The sequence below is a fragment of the Hyla sarda genome, chromosome 3, assembly GCF_029499605.1.
Source record: "Hyla sarda isolate aHylSar1 chromosome 3, aHylSar1.hap1, whole genome shotgun sequence".
In the NCBI taxonomy this organism is placed as follows: Eukaryota; Metazoa; Chordata; class Amphibia; order Anura; family Hylidae; genus Hyla; species Hyla sarda.
The window spans coordinates 65,906,648-65,927,953 of NC_079191.1; positions in this window are offsets into that span (position 1 = coordinate 65,906,648).

Consider the following 21,306-nt stretch of genomic DNA (forward strand, 5'->3'; position numbering starts at 1 on the left):
GAGGTGTAACTTGCTGGTGGGCCCCAATGCAAAATCTGTAACATGTCTACCATGTGTCATGTATACTACTGGTACCACCCTTTTATGGCAAAAAGGTGCCCTGGGAGCCTTTCAGTCACAGGGCCCTTATGCGCCATCACATTAAAAATTGAAGAGGTACTCCAGGGAAGTATATGTATATAAAAAAAATTCTCCAAAGCCACCACACTACCTGTATATGTTCCCTGTAAACCATCCTGCCTGATGTGTGTGACTCCTGTGGCCCTTGATGTCTTCTCTGGCTGCTTGATATTCTTTGCCATCCCTCCCTCCCTCCCTTTCAGCATTATACTGCAAGTCCTGGCAGTCACTGCAACTCTGCTCTAACTACCGTCCTGCTTCCTCTCTAAGAGCAGCTCCCGCCCTCCTATTCTGTGAACAGAGAGATTCAGTGTGCAATTGGTTGAGGCTGCACATACCTCCCAGCATTAGAGGAAGCATAACTCCTCATTGCAGGGCAGAAACCACATGGTATGTGTATCCCCAGAGGGTGGGGCTGTTTACAGAGAGGGACTTGGACAATGAGACAGTGGATGGCAGGATTACTTATTTTATTTACTCCCTGCATGTAAGTGACAACTGAAAGAGGGGAAACTGCTCTATATAGCTAATGAATGATTTTTAGACAATAGGTTGATGAGAGGGAAAGGAGGGCTATTTGTTTAGTTCCCTGGAGTACCCCTTTAAACAATACATGATGTTTATTGAAATAAATGCACTCTATATGTAATAAGGGGGGTGCTGGGTCCTCCTGAGCAAATAATATTGGGAGGGATAAATAAAAACTGTTTACAAGTGTGGTAGAGGTTTAAAGGGGTACTCCGCCCCTAGACATCTTCTCCTCTATCCAAAACATAGGGGATAAGATGTCTGATCGCGGGGGTCCCGCCGATGGGTCATCACACCGCCTCCCATAGACTTGTCACACCCATTGAGGGGCGGGGAGTGACTTCACAAGGGGGCAGGGGTGAGACATCTCAATACTCCGGCCCCTGTATCGCCCATCATCAGGCAAGGATGTGCAGCAGATGACGGGGTGCTGCAGAAGAGATTGAGGGTAGTCCTAGCAGCAGGAACCCCGCGATCCCTTGCAAAGGGGATAAGATGTCTGCGGGCAGAGTACACCTTTAAGTCTAGCATTTGTCCCCCGCCCATTCTGCAAAAATTGGTGCGGAAAGACACATCTCGCACTAGGTGATACAGTTGCCAAGGCAACCGTATAATGCCCAGTGAGTTTCATGCATAAGCCTTTTTCTGATGAATAGGACTTGCGCACAAAACTTTCTGGGAGCATGAATCCCCTACTCACAAGATAGGTGATAAGTGTCAGATTCTGGTTGTTCAATGCTGTTTAGAGCGAATATTTGATATGTAAATTTTTACCACATATATCAGCACTTTGCGATTTTGCGAATATTTAAGATATAGTGATATAAATTCGCATTGATAAATATTTTTATTTTTTTTTTGCTAATATGCGAATATATACAAATTCATGCAAATATTCATGAATATAGGCACTTCCAGTTAGAGCACACTGATCCCTCCCTTCTTTTAGGTGAAAGATATAATCACGCATGCGCACTATGCGAATTTCATGACAAATTTTTGTATGGGAAAAAAAAGAGAATGAACAGAGTGATATTCGTCCATATATTCATTAAATATAGCTAATTTGAATATGGCCCCTACCGCTCATCACTATTGTCCAACTGTTGGAACCACCCATGATCTCGGAGATCTGATTCTTTAGACTAGAGTGGCAAGCCTCTTTTAAAATTGTGTCAATAGACCACCTTAAAATTGGCTTATTTTCAAGCCAAAAATATATGTTAAAAAAGTGGTAGTGCATGTAAGCCACTCCTCTTTCCAGTGCAACACCCATTTAACCTAAGTCCGACCCCTTTCTTTGAAGCCACTCCCTTTTGTCAAGGGTATCGCAAATGTCAATACTTTTTGTCTAAATAGTTTTCTAAACCTGTTTAACCTTTTGTGTCAAAATCTCTGCCAAAATTCTAGTGCACGATTGCATAAAGCTACTGTATGTTCCTGCTTGTGGATGGGCAAGGCTTTGCATCTTTCAGGGAAATAAAATTGGATCAACTTTTGACCTCTTCATTTTTTTGAATTCAGAAGCCAATTTTAGAGACATTGAATAATACTAATTTATACTGTTAATATCTCAGCAATTTTTCTGTCAATATTTGACAAAGTGCAAACATCTATAAAGAAAATTACACTGCAGCGTATACAGTAAGGGGTCTTGTGTTCATACCTAATGTGGTGATGAGCTATATAATATGGTAATAAAATTCTACTTACACTAAAGTGATCCAGACACTGCATTCATTTTAAATGGCGGAAATCCTAAGCCTAAAGTAAATAGCCTCACAGCCAAAGCAGTTCCATAAAGCTTCCCGCCCAGGCTATTATAGATTGGAAGATAAGTCACATGTCCATATAATGATCGCTTTCTGGTCCTCCTCCTTCTATCCACTTATAATCAATAAAGCAATTGTAGGCAGAACAGTTCACATCACCGCCCCATTAACATTATCCTTCATCTCTATAGACGTCTCTGGTTCTTGAATTAGCTGCAGATTGGAAATGTTAACTTTTTTTTAAGTGGACATGTGTACAAGTGAAAACATGTGCCGGGCTGAAATGAAAGCATTGTGCCCTTGGTGAGGGTGAACGCTTAAAGGTAATTGTCAGGAAAACAAGATCCATACTTATCTAGCAATTTGTGGTTGAGTAGAAATAGTGGAATGTTACTGTATGTAGTTGCATGAATAGCCAACCGAAGAATTCCATTGAAATAAAATAAAAAAAGTCGTAAAAAAAAAAAACGTGAAAGGGTGCTACTAATATACAGTATTGCATGCTGTAATGTTAATAACATGGGCGTTACTATCAGGGTAACGGGCGTAGCAGCTACTATGGAGCTAAAAAGCTAAAAGAACCATTTTCTTTCAAACATTTAGCATACATTCCCAGTCAGGTTCCTGGACTCATAGCTGGAGTGAAACACTGATTTTTTATAGAAAAAAACACTTGGAAAATGTGATGTGGGAAAGCTGTTTTGCATATACTTTCTATCCAGAATTTTCAGGGGAGTGTAAATGGCCTATACTGTAAGTCTCTAGTCTAGTTTTGAGCGGCATAGGCCATATTCGAATTCGTGAATATATGGACGAATATTCGTCATACATTCGCTAAATTTGCATATTCGTAATATTCGCAATATGGCCCTCTTAGAACAAAGAATCCAAAGAAATGACTACTGTATTACAGAAATCTTTATCATGACTAAAAAGCTATAAACACATGGCCAATGATCAAACGAAAAATGAGAAAGTGCTCCTTTATCATTAATCACATCTGCACCCACCAAAACCTGTGGGTCTACACTCAGGAGTCATTGATTGAAATTTTTGTTACTTGTAAGGCCTCTTTCACACTACTGTTGTGACATATTAGTGTGGTGTCCCAGTACCGTATTGCATACTGTACCTTGGTTGGGGGTCTCCAAAGTCAGAGTTCCTAGGAGCTGTGGGGGTCCGCTTCCCTAGTCATCCCTCATCTAGCTAATATAGGGTTAATTTAAGTGTGTAAATGCTGTATATAACTAGTGTTGAGCGGCATAGGCCATATTCGCATATGTAAATTTTCGCATATGCGAAGATTCGCACACCAGTCTCACACAGTAGTATTAGAGCCTTCTTACACCACATAAGCTGGAAGCAGAGAGGGATGATTACTGTGATGTGTACTGTGAAAAAAAAAAAACGAATATTCGTAATTACGAATATATAGCGCTATATTCGCGAATATTCGCGAATTCGCGAATATGCGATATTCGCTAATAAAATTCGAATTGCGAATATTCACGAGCAACACTATATATAACATGTATGCTTTCCTGCATAGCGTCGCAGGACCTTAGGTCATGTGACTCGGGTTAGCACTCTATAGTAGGTAAAAGGACCTTTGGAGGTTCATGGGTCATGTGATTACCCATAATATTTTGTAAAGCTGATTGACAGATGGTCTGGACCAATCCTAAAACGGCCAACCCCTGCCCATATAAGGGAGCTGCAGCCAATAGTCTCTCTCTTGGTTTCCGGATCGCTGAAGAGTCAAGATCTGCACAACTTACAACGACAATTACTGGGCCAAAGCCTGCCGGCCTCGGTCTGAATCAAACAGTGAGTTCTTACAAATTCCGTGCAAATGCTTGCAGGATCACTGGACTTAAACAAACCCCTAAATCCAGCGGATCTGAGCTTACAAAATCCTACTAAGCTAAAGAACTTACAAAAGTCCCAACCATACGTCAATCTCTGCTAAGCTGTATATAGACTTTTTTATATGGAATGTTCCTGTTATCCCATGTTACAGAAAATCTTCAGAAAAGTTTCCGAAGGTTTTCAGCAAAGCTCTGGTTGTGGACATTGCATTTATTCTACATCTCCCTATCGCTTTTGGTAAGGGTGGCGATAGGCCAAGCATCACAGTATTAACCCTCACCCTGGTGTCAAGGCTATATTTTGGTCTTGTATTTTGGTCAGCATTTTAGCCAAAACCATAGTGTAACCAACACCTTTAAATTTCTCTCTTTGTTTGGGCCCCCAACTGGTTTTGACTAAAAATACTAACCAAAATACTATGTGTTAACCCAACCCCAACTGATTAGGAGAATGGGCTGGGATAAGCACGGGCAGCAGCACGCTTTACTTCCTGTCTCTCAGAGATCTTTTACTTGCTTCTTGTTCTCCCGATTGGTGGAGGTCTCAGCACTGAGACCCCAATTGATCAAAACTTGTGATTTTAAATGGGCACTGTCATTAAAACTAGCTTTTCCTATTGCACTCTTTATGGTAAATAAAAAAAAATATTTCTAATGTACTTTGTTTAAAAAAGTAAGTTTTCTATGTTTTATTTGTGTTAAAAAAAAAAGCTGCCACTTGGTGTCCTCCTACTTGTCCAGAGCACATTTCCCCATATCTTTTGCACATACTTTGAACTCATGCTGGCCTGGCAAAAGTCCCAAAATAAGGAAATGCTGAGGGGTGTGTGCGCAGTCTTAGCCAATCATAGCTTATCTCACACACTGAACTGCTCTGGGCTGTGTGTAGCAAAATGAGGGAGGAAGTTCTCCCCTGTATGGCTTCAGATGATATCACGCCTGCTGGGGAATGCCCCTTCCCAGTCTGTGAATCTGACTGAGACTGAGCAGAAAATACAGAGCAATATCAAGTTAAAAACTAACAAATAATACAAATAAAGTTTATCATGATGCGTAGAGCTGAGCGAATCGAAGCTGACGAACCGGAATTCATTACAAATTTCATGAAATATTAGATTCACAATGAATGCAAATATCGCCGCAATTCTATCACGCAAATTGTTCATTAAACTCCATTTACTATGTTCCAGGCTCCAGGGCATCTAAAATGGCGGATCCACATGTCAGTACATGGGGCAAGGAACGCTGGGAAGGTGTGAAGGCAAGGCGGGAAGGGAAGTAGGCGGGATGACCCTGAATCCCATGCAGGTTGCAGCCCATCAGCAGCCAATCACCCCTGTGATGTCACAGCCCTATATATTCGGCAGCCATTTTGCGGCTCGTTCATTACATTGCATAGAGATAGGACGGACATTGTATTACAGAGAAGGACAGAGAGCTGTGTGTTACCTCAGCTGCAGAAAAGTTTTCACAGGAGGGAGAAATATTTTTTTAGGGCAAATCTGTGTCTTTGTTCCACAACAACTGGTCTGCTGGTTATACTAGTCTGTAGATGGTATAATCCATAAAGAGCCTTTTAGCAATTTTGGGTTTAGTAAACAGTGACTGTGTGCTTCAGCATTCTTGTGTACTGCTGGGGCTGTGGGCAAGTTTTTTTTTTTTTTTTTTTTGCATACTGTAGCACATTTTTCTGACCTCATAAGTGCATACCACATACCTACAAGTGGTGTACTATTTTGTACCTGTTAATCTGTCAAGGGCCTACATACTGTGAAATGACAGCCAAAAGTAATCACTCGCTGGTGTTTTTCTCAAAAAAAATTTAAAGCATACAGTAGCACATTTTTCCACCCTCATAAGTGCATACCGCATACCTACATCTAAGTAGTGTACTATTTTGGACCTGTTAATCTGTCAAGGCCTGCATACTGTGAAAGTCCAGGCAAAAATACTCACAGGCTTGTGTTGTACTTAGATAATATTTTAAGTGTACTGTAGCGCATTTTTCTGCCCTCATAAGTGCACACCACATACGTACATCTAAGTTGTGTACTATTTTGTACCTGTTAATCTGTCAAGGGCCTAGATACTGTTTTTACTCCAATACATTTATTAACCTCTTGGGGACCGAGCCCATTTTTGACCCTAAGGACCAGGAGCATTTTTTGGCACATCTGACCACTGTCAATTTAAGCATTAAGAACTCTGGGATGCTTGTACTTGTGAATTTGGTTTCGAGATAGACATATTCTACTTTATGTTAGGAGTAAATTTCCTTCGATACTTGCATAATTTCTTGGTGAAAATTTCCAAAATGTCATGAAAAATTTGAACATTTTGCATTTTTATAACTGTGAAGCTCTCTGCTTGTAAGGAACATAGACATACTAAATAAATTATATATTGATTCACATATACAATATGTCTACTTTATGTTGACATCATAAAGTTGACATGCTTTCACTTTTTGAAGACAGCAGAGGGCTTCAAAGTTCAGAAGCAATTTTCCAATTTTTCAAGTAAATTTACAATCTGAATTTTTTAGGGGCCAATTCAGTTTGAAGTGAATTTGATGGTCTTTATGTAAAAAAATACCCCACAATAGACCATATTATGAAAACTGTACCCCTCAACGTATTCAAAACGACAGTCAAAAAGTTTGTTAACCCTTTAGGTGTTTCACAGGAATAGCAGCAAAGTGGAGGCGAAAATTCTAAATCTTCATTTTTAACACTAATATGTTCTTGTAGACCCATATTTTTTATTTTTACCAGGGCTAAAAAGAGAAAAAGCTCCCCAAAATTTTACACCCCATTTCTCTTGAGTAAGGGAATACCTCATATGTGGATGTAAACTGATCTGCGGATGTACTAGAGGGCTCAGAAGGGAAGGAGCGACATTGGGCTTTTGGAAAGCAAATTTAGCTGAAATGTTTTTTTGGGGGCATGTCTCATTTAGGAAGCCCCCATGGTGCCAGAACAGTGAAATACACCCCACATGGCACAATATTTGGGAAACAAAACCCTCAAGGAACGTAACAAGGGGTGCAGTGAGCATTTACACCCCACTGGCTTTTGACAGATCTTTGTAACAGTGGGCTGTGCAAATGAAAAATACTAATTTTCATTTTCACGGACCAATGTTCCAAAAATCTGTCAGTCACCTGTGGGGTGTTATGGCTCACTATACCCCTTATTACATTCTGTGAGGGGTGTAGTTTCCAAAATGTTGGTATTTATTTTTTGTGTTTATGTCAGAACCGCTGTAACCAGCAGCCACCCCTGTGCAAATCACCAGTTTAGGCCTCAAATGTACATAGTGCGCTCTCACTCCTGAGCCATTTTGGGCTCCTCGCAGAGCATTTTACGTCCACATATGTGGTATTTCCGTACTTGTGAGAAATTGTGTTACAAATTCTGGAAGTCTTTTTTTCCTTTTACCTCTCATGAAATGAAAAGTATGGGGCAACATCAGCATGTTAGTGTAAAAAAAAAATAAAAAAAAAAGTTTACACTAACATGCTGGTGTAAACCCCAACTTTACCTTTTTATAAGGGGTAAAAGGAGAAAATTTTGTAGTGTAACTTCTCCTGAGTATGGAGATACCCCATATGTGGCCCTAAACTGTCTCAAGTGAGAGAGCGTCATGCGCTTTTGAGGCCTACATAAGGGATTTTCATAGGGGTGTACCCGGATGCAAGCGTTACACTTGCCTCCTCCACCAAAAATACTGTGCGTCAGTTTTCCCCAAACAGGGTGCCTCCAGCTGTTGCAAATCTCCCAACAAAACTGACGTACAAGATGTTTTTATTGGGGGGGGGGGGCGTCAGTGTAAGGGTGTAGTGTATATGTAGTATTTTATTCTTTATTTAGGGTTAGTGTAGTGTTTTTAGTGTACATTAACACGGGCGGGGGTTTACAGTGAGTTTCCTGCTGCAGCGGAAAATTTGTCACATCTCAAACTTGAAGCTGGAAACTTGCTGTAAATCCATGCCCATGTGAATGTACCCTGCATGCTGGGAGTTGTAGTTATACAACAGCTAGAGGCACACTGGTTGGGATTGGGAAACACTGGGTTAGGTAACAGACTACCGCAGTGTTTCCGCACCACTGTCTGTTTCCTAACTCATTGTTTCAAAACCCATGTGCCTCCAGCTGGTGCAAAACTACAACTCCCAGCATGCATGGTCTGTCAGTGCATGCTGGGAGTTGTAGTTTTGCAACAGAAGTTGGCACACGGGTGGGGAAACACTCAGTTAGGAAACAGACAATGTTTCCCAACCAGTGTGCCTCCAGTTGTTGCAATACTACAACTCCCAGCATGCCCAGACAGCCAAAGGGCATATTGGGAGTTGTAGTTATGCAACAAATGGGGGAGAACAGTTTGGACACCGCTATGTAGTGGTCTTCAAACTGTAGCCCTCCAGATGCTGCAAAACTTCAACTCCAAGCATGCCCAGGCATGCTGAGAGTTGTAGTTTGGCAACATCTGAAGGGCCAGATGTTGCCGAACTACAGCTCCCAACATGACTGGACAGTCGCGGCATGCTTTGAATTGAAATCTGGAGCGCTATAGTTTGGACACCACTATATAGTGGTCTCCGAACAGTGCCCTTCAAAATGTTGCAAAACTACAACTCCCAGCATACATGGACTGTCTGGGCATGCTGAGAGTTGTAGTTTTGCAACATCTGGAAGGACACTGGTCTCCAAACTGTGGCCCTCCAAATGTTGCAAAACTACAACTCCCAGCATGCCCAGAAGGTCAAAGGCTGTCTAGGCATGCTGGGAGTTGTAGTTTTGAAACTCCTAGCTACAGCAGTGAAGATCACTTTACGGCGACCTTCACAGCTGCATCTGACAACACTGCCACTTGCCTGCCGCCCGCCTCCTGTCTGCTGCCGGTCCTGGTCCCCGCACCGGAGGTAACTGCCGTCGGTCCCCGCCTCACCATCGCCACCATCTTTCCCTCACTCTGCCTCAACATCCAGGGGCAGGCAGAGCAGGGGAAATTACCTTTCACCCCTGCCCTGTGATTCGCCGGTCAATCCTGACCGGCCAATCACAGGGTGTAAGAGGAGGTTGCATCCCTGGTACCTGTTAATCTGTCAAGGGCCTAGATACTGTGAAAGTCCAGGCAAAAATACTCACTTGCTGGTGTTGTACTCAGATAATTTTTTAAGTGTACTGTAGTGAATTTTTCTGCCGTTATAAGTGCATACCTACATCTAAGTAGTGTACTATTGTGTACCTGTTAATCTGTCAAGGGCCTAGATACTATGAAAGTCCAGGCAAAAGTACTCACCGGCTGGTGTTGTACTCAGATAATTTTTTAAGTGTACTGTAGTGATTTTTTCTGCCGTCATAAGTGCATACCACATACCTACATATAAATAGTGTATTATTTTGTACCTGTTAATCTGTCAAGGGCCTAGATACTGTGAAAGGACAGCTAAAAGTAATCACCGCCTGGTGTTTTACTCCAATATGTTTATTAAGTATACTGAAGCGCATTTTCTGCCCTCATAAGTGCATACCACATACCAACATCTAAGTAGTGTACTATTTTGTACCTGTTAATGTGTTAAGAGCCAAGATACTGTTTAAGTCCAGGCAAAAGTACTCAACGGCTGGTGTTGTACTCAGATACTTTTTTAAGTGTACTGTAGCGCATTTTCTGCTCTCATAAGTGCATACCACATATGTACATCTCAGTAGTGTACTATTTTGTACCTGTTAATCTGTCAAGGGCTTAGATACTGTGAAAGGAAAGTCAAAACTACACACCTGCTGCTGTTCTAGACAAACACTGTTTTAAGCATATTTTACTCCCCTCATATACACACTATGTATGTCAGGAAGAGGAATGCCAGGACATGTACAGAGGAGTGGCAGAGGCCTAGGCCTAAATTCATCAGGCAGAGGTCGCAGCAGACTAGGGGCGAGTGGCAGCAGGAGTCGCAGCGAGAGGCCTGAGCTCCCGGTATCAGCTAGAGGTCGTGTCTCGACCAGCAACCCATCTGCCGTCATCGATTGGTTAACACGGTCATCCACTTCACCACAAGTGACATATAATACCCTCAGTCAACAGTCGGTGGGTTCCTCAGTCACAACCCTCAGTCGGCATGGTGCGAGAGCAGTCCCTGTCCTCCCATTGCCTTTGTCCTATGCTGTTCCCTCCCCTAAAGAAGTATCTTATGCTGTGGGTTCAGCTCCACTATACGCTGAGGACGATCTAATAGAGGACAGTCAGCAGCTACTGGACAGCCAAGAAGTGGATAAGACATATACCGCTTCCCCCGCTAGGCGGGCAAGTAGTGATGTGGGAGGTGGTGTTGCCAGGGTTCAGGGTGCTGAGGACATCAGTGACGAGCAGACACTTGTTGATGATGATGAAGCTGAACGCAATTGGTAGACGGGTGCAGAAGGGGCTTCATCATCATTAGGAGAAGAAAGTTGCACGGTGCGCGTGAGGCAGCAGCTGAGTCAGCAAGGTGGTAGCATGGTTGACAGTCAGCATGGTGGCAGAAGTTGAAATTCTGAAGCCAAACGTGCCCGGGGGAGACCACCTGCTTCGCAGCCTAACTTCCCGGGAGGTAGTGAAACAGGGGTTCCTGGAGACAGCAGCAATAGAAGTCAATTAGTGTGGACTGTTGATTGGAAAATTAGATACTCGGTGGTGTGGCAGTTTTTCATCAAGCATCCGGAGGAGGTTCACATAGCCACATTCAAGATATGTCAGCAGAAGGTGAAGCGTGGCCAGGGTTCCAATGTTGGCACCACGGCCCTGCTTCAAGATATGCTTCGGCACCATAAAGCGGCCTGGGAGAACTGGGGCTCAGAAGAAGTGGTCCAGTCTGCTGCATCACCCAGTGGCACGTCGCTCCCTCTTTCAGCCAGCCGAGGCTCCACCACCTCAGCCAAAGGGAGCTGTGTGTTATACTCACCCTCTGTCGCTCCAGATGCTCCTACTCCTCCTACTTTTAATCAGCCATTCCGCCAACAATCCGCCGGTGAAGCTATGTCCAAGAGACAGCAGTATTCTCCCACTCATCCAATGGCACAGAAGCTGAATGTGCTCTTGTGCAAGTTGCTGGTGCTGCAGTCCCTCCCTCTTCAAGTGGTGGACTCTCCATCTTTCAGAGAACTGATGGCTTGTACCGAGCCAAGGTGGAGAGTTCCAAGGCCACATTTCTTTGTGAAGAAGGCAGTACCAGCCCTGCACAATTTTGTGGAAGAGAAGGTGGTCCAGTGCTTTAGCCTGTCGGTGTGTACCAAAGTGGACGGCAGTGCCGACGTCTGGAGCTGTGACTATGGTCAGGTACAATACATGTCCTTTACGGCTCACAGGGTGAATGTGGTTCCTGCACAGCCACAACACCAACTTGGACAGGTCATGCCGCTTCCTCCTCCACGCTCTCAGGCTGTTGTTCCTGTGACAGTGTGTGACTCCGCCTCCTCATCCTCTACCGTGTCCTCAGCCTCCACTTCCCAGACAAGTGTCAGTGACCCTTCTGCATACAATGTGTGCAGAACACGGTGGTGTCACGCGGTTCTTCACATGGTTTGCCTTGGCAAACGGAGTCACACAGGGGAAGAACTGCTATAAGTCATTCATAAAGCAATTGGAGAATGGCTTACTCCACAAAAACTTGAAACAGGAACCATGGTGACTGACAACGGGAAGAACATCTTGTCTGCGCTGCGACTGGGAAGGCTGAGCCATGCGCCTTACATGGCACACATGTTCAATCTGGTTGTGAAGCAGTTCCTGAAGTGTTCCCCCCATTTGCAAGACATCCTAACAATGGAAAGGAAACTTTGCATGCACTTGAGCCACTCATATGCCGCAAAGCACACCCTCCTTGAGCTGTAGCGTCAGAACGGTATCCCCCAACATAGTCCGATTTGTGACGTTGCCACACCTTGGAATTCCACCCTCCATATGTTGGACCGACTGTACGAACAGGGAAAAGCCATCACCGATTTCTTGATGATCCAAGCGGATAGGGGTACTCCCCTGTGTAACTTCAATGTCAACCAGCGACAGCTCATACGTGACACCTGCCGTTTGCTGAGCTCTTTGAGGAAGCCACATTATTAGTAAGTGGCCAGGATTACAGGATGAACTCATTCCATTCCACTGCTTCATTTCTTACAACACGAGTTGGAAACAATGGCTGGTCAGGGCACTGGAGACGTGGCACCTACATCTCACCACCACATGAGCCCTGTGGTTATTTTTGTGGAACAATGTTTGAGAATTTAGTATTCTTATATATTAAGTTTAGCTCATATGAGTTTAAAAACATTAACATGAATTGTTCATTTCTATGTTCAAGAGTCTGATTTCGAGAAGTTTTTGAATTAGTACTCAGGCAGCCTATATTCTCACAGTACATTCCAATCCCGTGTCTCAGAGAAGAGTACCAGCTGCTGTGTTTCTCAAAAAATCATTTATCTAGATTGCTTTTAATCACTCATATTCTTGAATGTAAGCTAGCCAGGTAATTTACTTTAAGCTCACTGCTTTCACTTGCCAAAAATTCTCTCCAGCAAAAACAAATCTATATAGAGGAAACTAATCCAACACGGGTTGACATACATAAGTGTAAAGACTTTTATAGTTCAATCTTCTGGTGACTCACGTTCATAACAGCTGAGCCAAACAATCAATACACACTCTATTCATTTGACTTTTTTATGTACCAGGAATAAACTTGAAAAGAAAGTATAAAAAAAAATTTAAAAAACTCCAGGTCTATACAATGCTCACTAATTAATGGTGAATAATAATAATAATAATAATAATAATTTATAGATGTCTCTATAGGGACCTCGAGAACCTCAGAGCATTCTTTCCTTAAGTTCGGAACATCGCGCTCTACTCTACAATGGGTTAACTAGAGCATAGGAAGTTCGGCTTGATATAGTGGCCTTATGGGCTCCCTGTCATCTTTCTACTGAAAATATTAAACTAAAACAAGAGATAATCAAAAAAGCAGAACCTGGACAAGCCATTTGCCTGGAGAACATCTGAATTCCTCACGAGATTAGGAGAGCTCTTATTAATCTTTGGCAAAATTTTAAAAAAGCCCCCGATATATTTAGAATCTTAATTTGAGTGATATTTCAATTCCCAGCAATAGCATCTAAACACATTTTTCCTTGATTTCCCAATGGCTTATTGTGTTTCAAATTCCTAGCACTAAACAAAAAAATCCTGGCTGCCGTGAAGCGACTATTAATTTAGAATTATTAATTTTCGAGCACGTGCATGGACCTGATACGATCTCCAAGCATGGTATTTAGTTTACAGGAGAATCTTAAGGCTTTTATGGGTCAAAAAAATATTACAGAAGAATGCAATGAGCTGACAGGAGGATATGACTTTCCTTCCAAATGGCTTCAGTTGGCCGTGTTCTCATGTCATATCAGGAGACAAGACTTCCATGGATGGGAGCCGGAACATCCATTTTATTTCTACATTCCTGTTACTTAGCTGGCCAAATGTTTGCTTCTTGCTTGAAAAAGAACGTAATATTATCTACATCTGCACTGTAACTAAATAGATGTTTTATGGTAACCCTAAGCTCAACAGCTTGAGGTAAATTGACAATATGCCATAAACACATCACCATATAGCTTACCTGTAGTAAAGTTATATCGAAACACAACATGCAGTTTTGTAATGATTGGCTACAGAATGTGGCCAAGAAAAGTAATGGAAATGGCTGGGCGGGGGCTACTTTAGAATTTTTTGAAGGAATCAGGTGAATAGATATCTTTTTGGCCATGAGAACTGGGTGTGGCCTATGACCTTTTAAAATATGAGGTGTAACCAAAAATAACATCATGTCAGAATCTTAAAACTGACCCTTTACATCCCAGACAGCGTTAAAGGGGTTATCCAGGATTTTATATATATATATATATATATATATATATATATATATATATATATATATATATATATATCAACTGGCTCCAGAAAGTTAACAGATTTTTAAATTACTTCTATTATTTTTTTAATCCTTTCAGGATTTATGAGCTGCTGAAGTTGAGTTGTTCTTTTCTGTCTAAGTGCTCTCTGATGACACGTGTCTCGGGAACCGCCCAGTTTAGAAGCAAATCCCCATAGCAAACCTCTTCTACTCTGTGCAGTTCCCAAGAAAAGCAGAAATGTCAGCAGAGAGCACTGTTGCCAGACAGAAAACAACTCAACTTCAGCAGCTGATAATTATTGAAAGAATTAAGATTTTTTAATAGAAGTAATTTACAAATCTGATTAACTTTCTGGAGCCAGTTGATATATAAAAAAAAAGTAATTTTTCCTGGAATACCCCTTTAATTCCTTATTTCTTTTCTTCAGTATTTGCTGTTCAGTCCTAGTCTTAGGCCCCTTTCACACTATAAATTCATCCGTTTTAAAGACCCGTTATAATGTTCCGTTATGAAATCCCTTAAAATTGGCCGTTAAACAGCCGTTACAAAATCCCATACAGCCGTATACGTTTTAACCTGTCATAGCCAGTTATTAATACCGGATGTTATTTTGTGACAGAAGAAAGAACGGAAGAAATAGTGCATGCACTATTTCTCTCGATATTTTCTCCCATCACAAAAAAACGTCCGGTATTAATAACACTATGACACGTGAAAACGGGTAATGTAAAAATCCCATAGATTATGATGGAATTTTGTAACGAAAGTTTTTTTATAATTTTGTTAACTGGTCATTAAAATGAAGCTTTAAAACGGACATTTCTATAGTGTGAAATCAGCCTTATATCCTGGCATCTTCCCCACCCACCACTGTCCTCTTGGACATCGATAGTTCCCAGACAATTAAAGTGTTAGTTAATGCAGAAGATCTGCTTCCTCTACCAGTGCCCTTTGGTCCTAGACTATTTTAAAGGTGTAATTCCAAAATTAAAAAGTATCCCATATCCTAGATGATAGGTAAGGGTCTGACCACTGTGAACTCCACTGATAAAGCGAATAGAAATAACTTGTTCTGAGTGAATAGAGCTGCAAAGTACATGATTAACCCCTTAAGGACCCGGGCTTTTTCCGTTTTTTCATTTTCAATTTTTCCTCCTTAACTTTAAAAAATCATAACTCTTAAAAATTTTCACCTAAAATTATATATAATGGCTTAATTTTTGCGTCACTAATTCTACTTTGTAATGACATTAGTCATTTTACCCAAAAATCTACGGTGAAACGGGAAAAAAAATCAATGTGCGACAAAATTGATGAAAAAACACTATTTTGTAAGTTTTGGCGGCTTTTGTTTTTACGCAGTACATTTTTTGTCAAAAATGATACCTTATCTTTATTCTGTAGGTCCATACGGTTAAAATGATACCCTACTTGTATAGGTTTGAATTTGTATCACTTCCAAAAAAAATCATGAATACATGCAGGAAAATTTATACGTTTAAAATGGTAATCTTTTGACCCCTATAACTTTTTTATTTTTCTGTGTTCAGGGCACTTTGAGGACTCATTTTTTGCGCCGTAATCTGAAGTTTTTAGCGGTACCATTTTTGTTCTGATCAGACTTTTTGATCACTTTTTATTCACTTTTTTGTGGTATAAAAAGTGATCAAAAATGCGCTATTTTGGACTTTGGAATTTTTTGCGCATACGCCATTGAACGAGCGGTTTAAAAAGCGGTATATTTTTATAATTCGGACATTTCCGCACGCGGCAATACCACATATGTTTATTTTTATTATTATTTACATAATGTTTTTTTTATTTTTGGAAATGCCGGCTGATTCAAACTTTTATTAGGGGAAGGGATAATTGAAAGGGTTAATGATTTTTTTTACACTTTTTTAATGCAATATTATAGCTCCTATAGGGGGCTATAACATTGCATTAACTGATCTTTTACTCTGATTGATCCATCTCCATAGGAATGGATCAATCAGGGTTTTTGGCGATTGAATGCTCAAGCCTGGATCTCACAGCACATATCGCATCATATCGCGTCGGTCCTGGCGCTCATCATCGGCCGGGACCCGCGGCTAATACCACACATCGTCGATCGCGGCGATGTGCGGTATTAACCCTAAAGCGAAAGTGAAAGTGACCCGGCTGCTCAGTCGGGCTGTTCGGGACCGCCGTGGTGAAATCGCGGTGTCCCGAACAGCTGACCGGACACAGGTAGGGCCCTTACCTGCCTCCTCGGTGTCCAATCGATGAATGACTGCTCCGTGCCTGAGATCCAGGCAGGAGCAGTCAAGCGCCGATAACACTGATCACAGGCGTGTTAATACACGCCTGTGATCTGTGTAAAAGATCAGTGTGTGCAGTGTTATAGGTCCCTATGGGACCTATAACACTGCAAAAAAAATGTAAAAAAAAAGAGTTAATAAAGGTCATTTAACCCATTCCCTAATAAAAGTTTGAATCACCCCCCTTTTCCCATAAAAAAAATAAAACAGTGTAAAAAAAATAAAAATAAACATATGTGGTATCGCCGCATGTGTAAATGTCCGAACTATAAAAATATATAGTTGATTAAACCGCATGGTCAATGGCGTACACGCAAAAAAATTCCAAGGTCCAAAAAAGCGTATTTTGGTCACTTTTTATACCATTAAAAAATGAATAAAAAGTGATCAAAAAGTCAGATCAAAACAAAAATCATACCGATAAAAATCATCGCGGCGGTCCCTGCGGCCATCAACGGCCGCGGCTAATACAGGACATTACCGATTGCGGTGATGCCCTGTATTAACCCTTCAGACGCGGCGATCAAAGCTGACCGCCGCGTCTGAAGGGAAAGTGACACTAACCCGGCTGCTCAGTCGGGCTGTTCGGGACCGCCGAGATGAAATTGCGGCGTCCCGAACAGCTTACAGGACACCGGGAGGGACCTTATCTGCCTCCTCGGTGTCTGCTCCATGCCGGGATCCCCTGCCTGGCGCTCTCCTTCGACGTCATCACGTCGTCGCGCATGCCGTCCCATCATCCAATAGGAGCGGCGTGCGTAGCGACGTGATGACGGCAACCGAAAGCATGGATCCCGGGGAAGAAGACGTCCGGAGCGTCGGGGACACCACGGGGATGCGGAGACAGCGATGGAGTGACATCCAGGGCAGCGGTGATGGGTCTGGAGCAGCGGGGACACGTGAGTATTACCTCCTATCCAGTGGTCTTCAACCTACGGACCTCCAGATGTTGCAAAACTACAACTCCCATGATGCCCGGACAGCCGTTGGCTGTCCGGGCATGCTGGGAGTTGTAGTTTTGCAACATCTGGAGGTCCGCAGGTTGAAGATTACTGTTGGGTTCTGAATCTTTTTTTTCTAGATTTTGCACCTTTAAAATTGGGTGCGTCTTATATGCCGGTGCGTCCTATAGGGCAAAAAATACGGTACATTTTCTGTGCCTTACAAAGACTGTATGCTGTTATCTGCTTGCACAGAAACTACTTCAGTAAGGCAACTCTTGTGCAAGTTCTGACTGCCAATATTTGCACTAACAATACAGGCATTTCACACGTATACCCCAAAGGAGTACCCAGGTATTCATAGACTGTTACCGCAAGTGCATATCCCCATTGACAAAATATTGTTTTGGCTAGTAGGAAAGGGCCAAGGGTCCAGCCATTGCCCTCCAGCTGCTGTGACACTAACATCTTTTCCTGGAGAACTACAAGTACCAGCTGTCCTCTCCATAAAATGTTAATCCTTTTCCTGTCACACTAGTGTTGAGCTTGATGATTTTATTTCCATTCTAGGTCAAAAGAAGTGGAGATGTGGAGAGGGGGGTGTATAGGAAGGATATGTTCTGCTGGGTAATGATTTTATTGTGATTTCATAGTAGAGAATATTAGATAGATAAAGTAAGAAGGAGAGCGACATGTAGCAAGAGTATATAATGTGAGGGTTGGGAGTTTCTCGCCCCTGGATGCCATTTAGTCTTATTTCAGAAATTGTAAGCTTATCAGAAGCGGAAGAGCTGGGAGAGCTGAACATTAGGAGTTAATGGGAGGAGGAGTGCTGTTGTTGTACACCAGGATTGGGTAGGAGGCAGGAGCAAGAGAGGAGATTATTATTATTTATTTTTTTATAATTTGATTTATTTACTGTATTATACGTATTTCATTTATTGTTTAATTTTTTAAAAACTTCATTAAGTTTCTGGATGGATTGGATCGAGAGTGGGTGTGATGAATGACCCTGGACTCCTGTCATGATCTTGTTACATTTTATAATAAATCCCCTGCCTTTATTTTTATTATTTTTGAGTTTTCTACCTTGATATTGCTCTATATTTTCTGCTCAGTCTCAGTCAGATTCACAGACTGGGAAGGGGTGTTACCCAGCAATCATCTGAAGCCCTACAGGAGAGAAATTCCTCCCTCACTCTGCTTTGCACAGCCCAGAGCAGGTCAGTGTGAGATGAGCTATGATTGGGTAAGGCTGCACACACACCCCTCAGCGTTCCAGAAAGCATTTCCTGATTTTGTCAGGAAATAGGGGGAAGAGATGGGGGGAAATGTGCTCTGGACAACTAGGGAGACACCTAGTGGCTGCTTTTTTAAACACAAATAACACTACATTTATTTTAAACAAAATACATTAGAAAGATTTTTTATTTTCCATGAGGAGTGCAATAGCAAAAATTAGTTTTAATAACAGTGCCCATTGAAAGGGGTATTCCGGTGAAAAAATTTTTTTTCTAATCAAGCGGTGCCGGAAAGTTTAAAAGATATTAAAAGGAATTCTGTATGAAAATCTTAACCCTACCAGTACTTATCAGCTGCTGTATTCTCCAGAGGAAGTTGTATAGTTCTTTTCTGCCTGAACAGTGCTCTCGGCTGACAATTCTGTCTGTGTCAGGAACTGTCCAGAGCAGGAGAGGTTCTCTAAGGGGATTTGCTCCTACTCTGGACAGTCCCTGACATGGACAGAGGTGTCAGCAGAGAGCACTGTGGTCAGATAGAAAAGACCTATACAACTTGCTCTGCAGCATACAGCAGCTCATATGTACTGGAAGGATTAAGATATCTAAGTAGAAGTAATTTACAAATCTGTTTAACTTTTTGGCACCAGTTGATTTAAAAAAAAAAATCCACCAGAGTACCCCTTTAACCTCTTAAGGACCCAAGATGTATGCATACATCATGAGTCCCGGTCCTGCGATATAACGCGGGGTCACACGGTGACCTCGCATCATATCGCGGCAGGCCCGGCGTCATAGTGAAGCCGGGACCCGCCTCTAATAGCGCACGCTCAAAGCTGAGCCGCACGGCTAAAAACGAAAGTAAAAGTGCCCGGCTAGCTCAGGGAGCTGTTCGGGATCGCCGCGGTATAATCGAGGCATCCCGAACAGCTGTAGCACAGGAGGAGGTCTTCTTACCTTCTCCTGTGCTGTCCGATCGCCGAATGAATGCTTCAAGCCTGAGATCCAGGCTTGAGCATTCAATCGCCGAAAACATTGATTGATCAATTCCTATCGAGATGGATCAATCAGTGTAAAAGATCAGTACATGCAATGTTATAGCCCCCTATAGGAGCTATAATATTGCATAAGAAAAGTGTAAAAAAAATCATTAACCCTTTCAATTATCCCTTCCCCTAATAAAAGTTTGAATCACCCGGCATTTCCAAAAATAATGTAAATAATAATAAAAATAAACATATGTGGTATCGCCGCGTGCGGAAATGTCCGAATTATAAAAATATACCGCTTTTTAAACTGCTTGTTTAATGGCGTATGCGCAAAAAAATTCCAAAGTCCAAAATAGCGCATTTTTGATCACTTTTTATACCACAAAAAAAGTGAATAAAAAGTGATCAAAAAGTCTGATCAGAACAAAAATGGTACCGCTAAAAACTTCAGATGACGGCGCAAAAAATGAGTCCTCAAAGCGCCCTGACCACAGAAAAATAAAAAAGTTATAGGGGTCAAAAGATTACCATTTTAAACGTATAAATTTTCCTGCATGTATTCATGATTTTTTTCGGAAGTGATACAAATTCAAACCTATACAAGTAGGGTATCATTTTAACCGTATGGACCTACAGAATAAAGATAAGGTATCATCTTTGACAAAAAATGTACTGCGTAAAAACAGAAGCCCCCAAAACTTACAAAATAGTGTTTTTTCATCAATTTTGTCGCACATTGATTTTTTTTCCCGTTTCATCGTAAATATTTGGGTAAAATGACTAATGTCATTACAAAGTAGAATTAGTGACGCTAAAATTAAGCCATTATATATAATTTTAGGTGAACATTTTTAAGTGTTATGATTTTTTAAAGTTAAGGAGGACAAATTGAAAATGAAAAAACGGAAAAAGCCCGGGTCCTTAAGGGGTTAAGGGCTCTCCTCTTGAGAGTAGGAAATGAATGGGAGGAAGGAGAAAGAAAAGAAAGACCCCACACAGGGCCGGCCCGAGATATTGTGTTGCCTGGGTCCAAGAGTGAAATGCTGATATCTATGTTTTCGGTGCACTTTGCAGCCCCGTGAAGGGGCCGCCTGGGTCCATTGGACCCAGCGGGACCCGTTGTAGGGCCGGCCCTGACCCCACAACCACATTGGGTGTGTAATATACCTATTCAGCAAGCATCAATGGGCTCGTTTATATAGGGGTTGCTGCTCCATAGAAGTACCCCTTGCAAGCAAGTCAGGGTCACTCTTAAGTTAAATGTAAGGTAAAAAGAAGGTGTAAAGAAAATGACAGTTAATGGGTAACAAAATGTGAAGGAAATCTTTTATCAGTATTACCCGCACTAACCTGTTGGTACAAGCTTGCAGTGCAACAGATACTAATTAAAATGGTATCCACCACTGCCAGATCTGTGGCTCCGTTCGTCCGTTAGGCTTATTTTTCCGTATATGGTAATCACCAGACTGGGTCCGCGGGGGCGTCCCCGTGTATTTATTTATATTTGTCTCTCCTCTTACTCTTTCTCCCTCTCTATTGCTCCCTCTCCTTTCCTCTTTCTCTACATGAGCAAAACGTTGGAAAGTAAACATAAGTTTGGGTG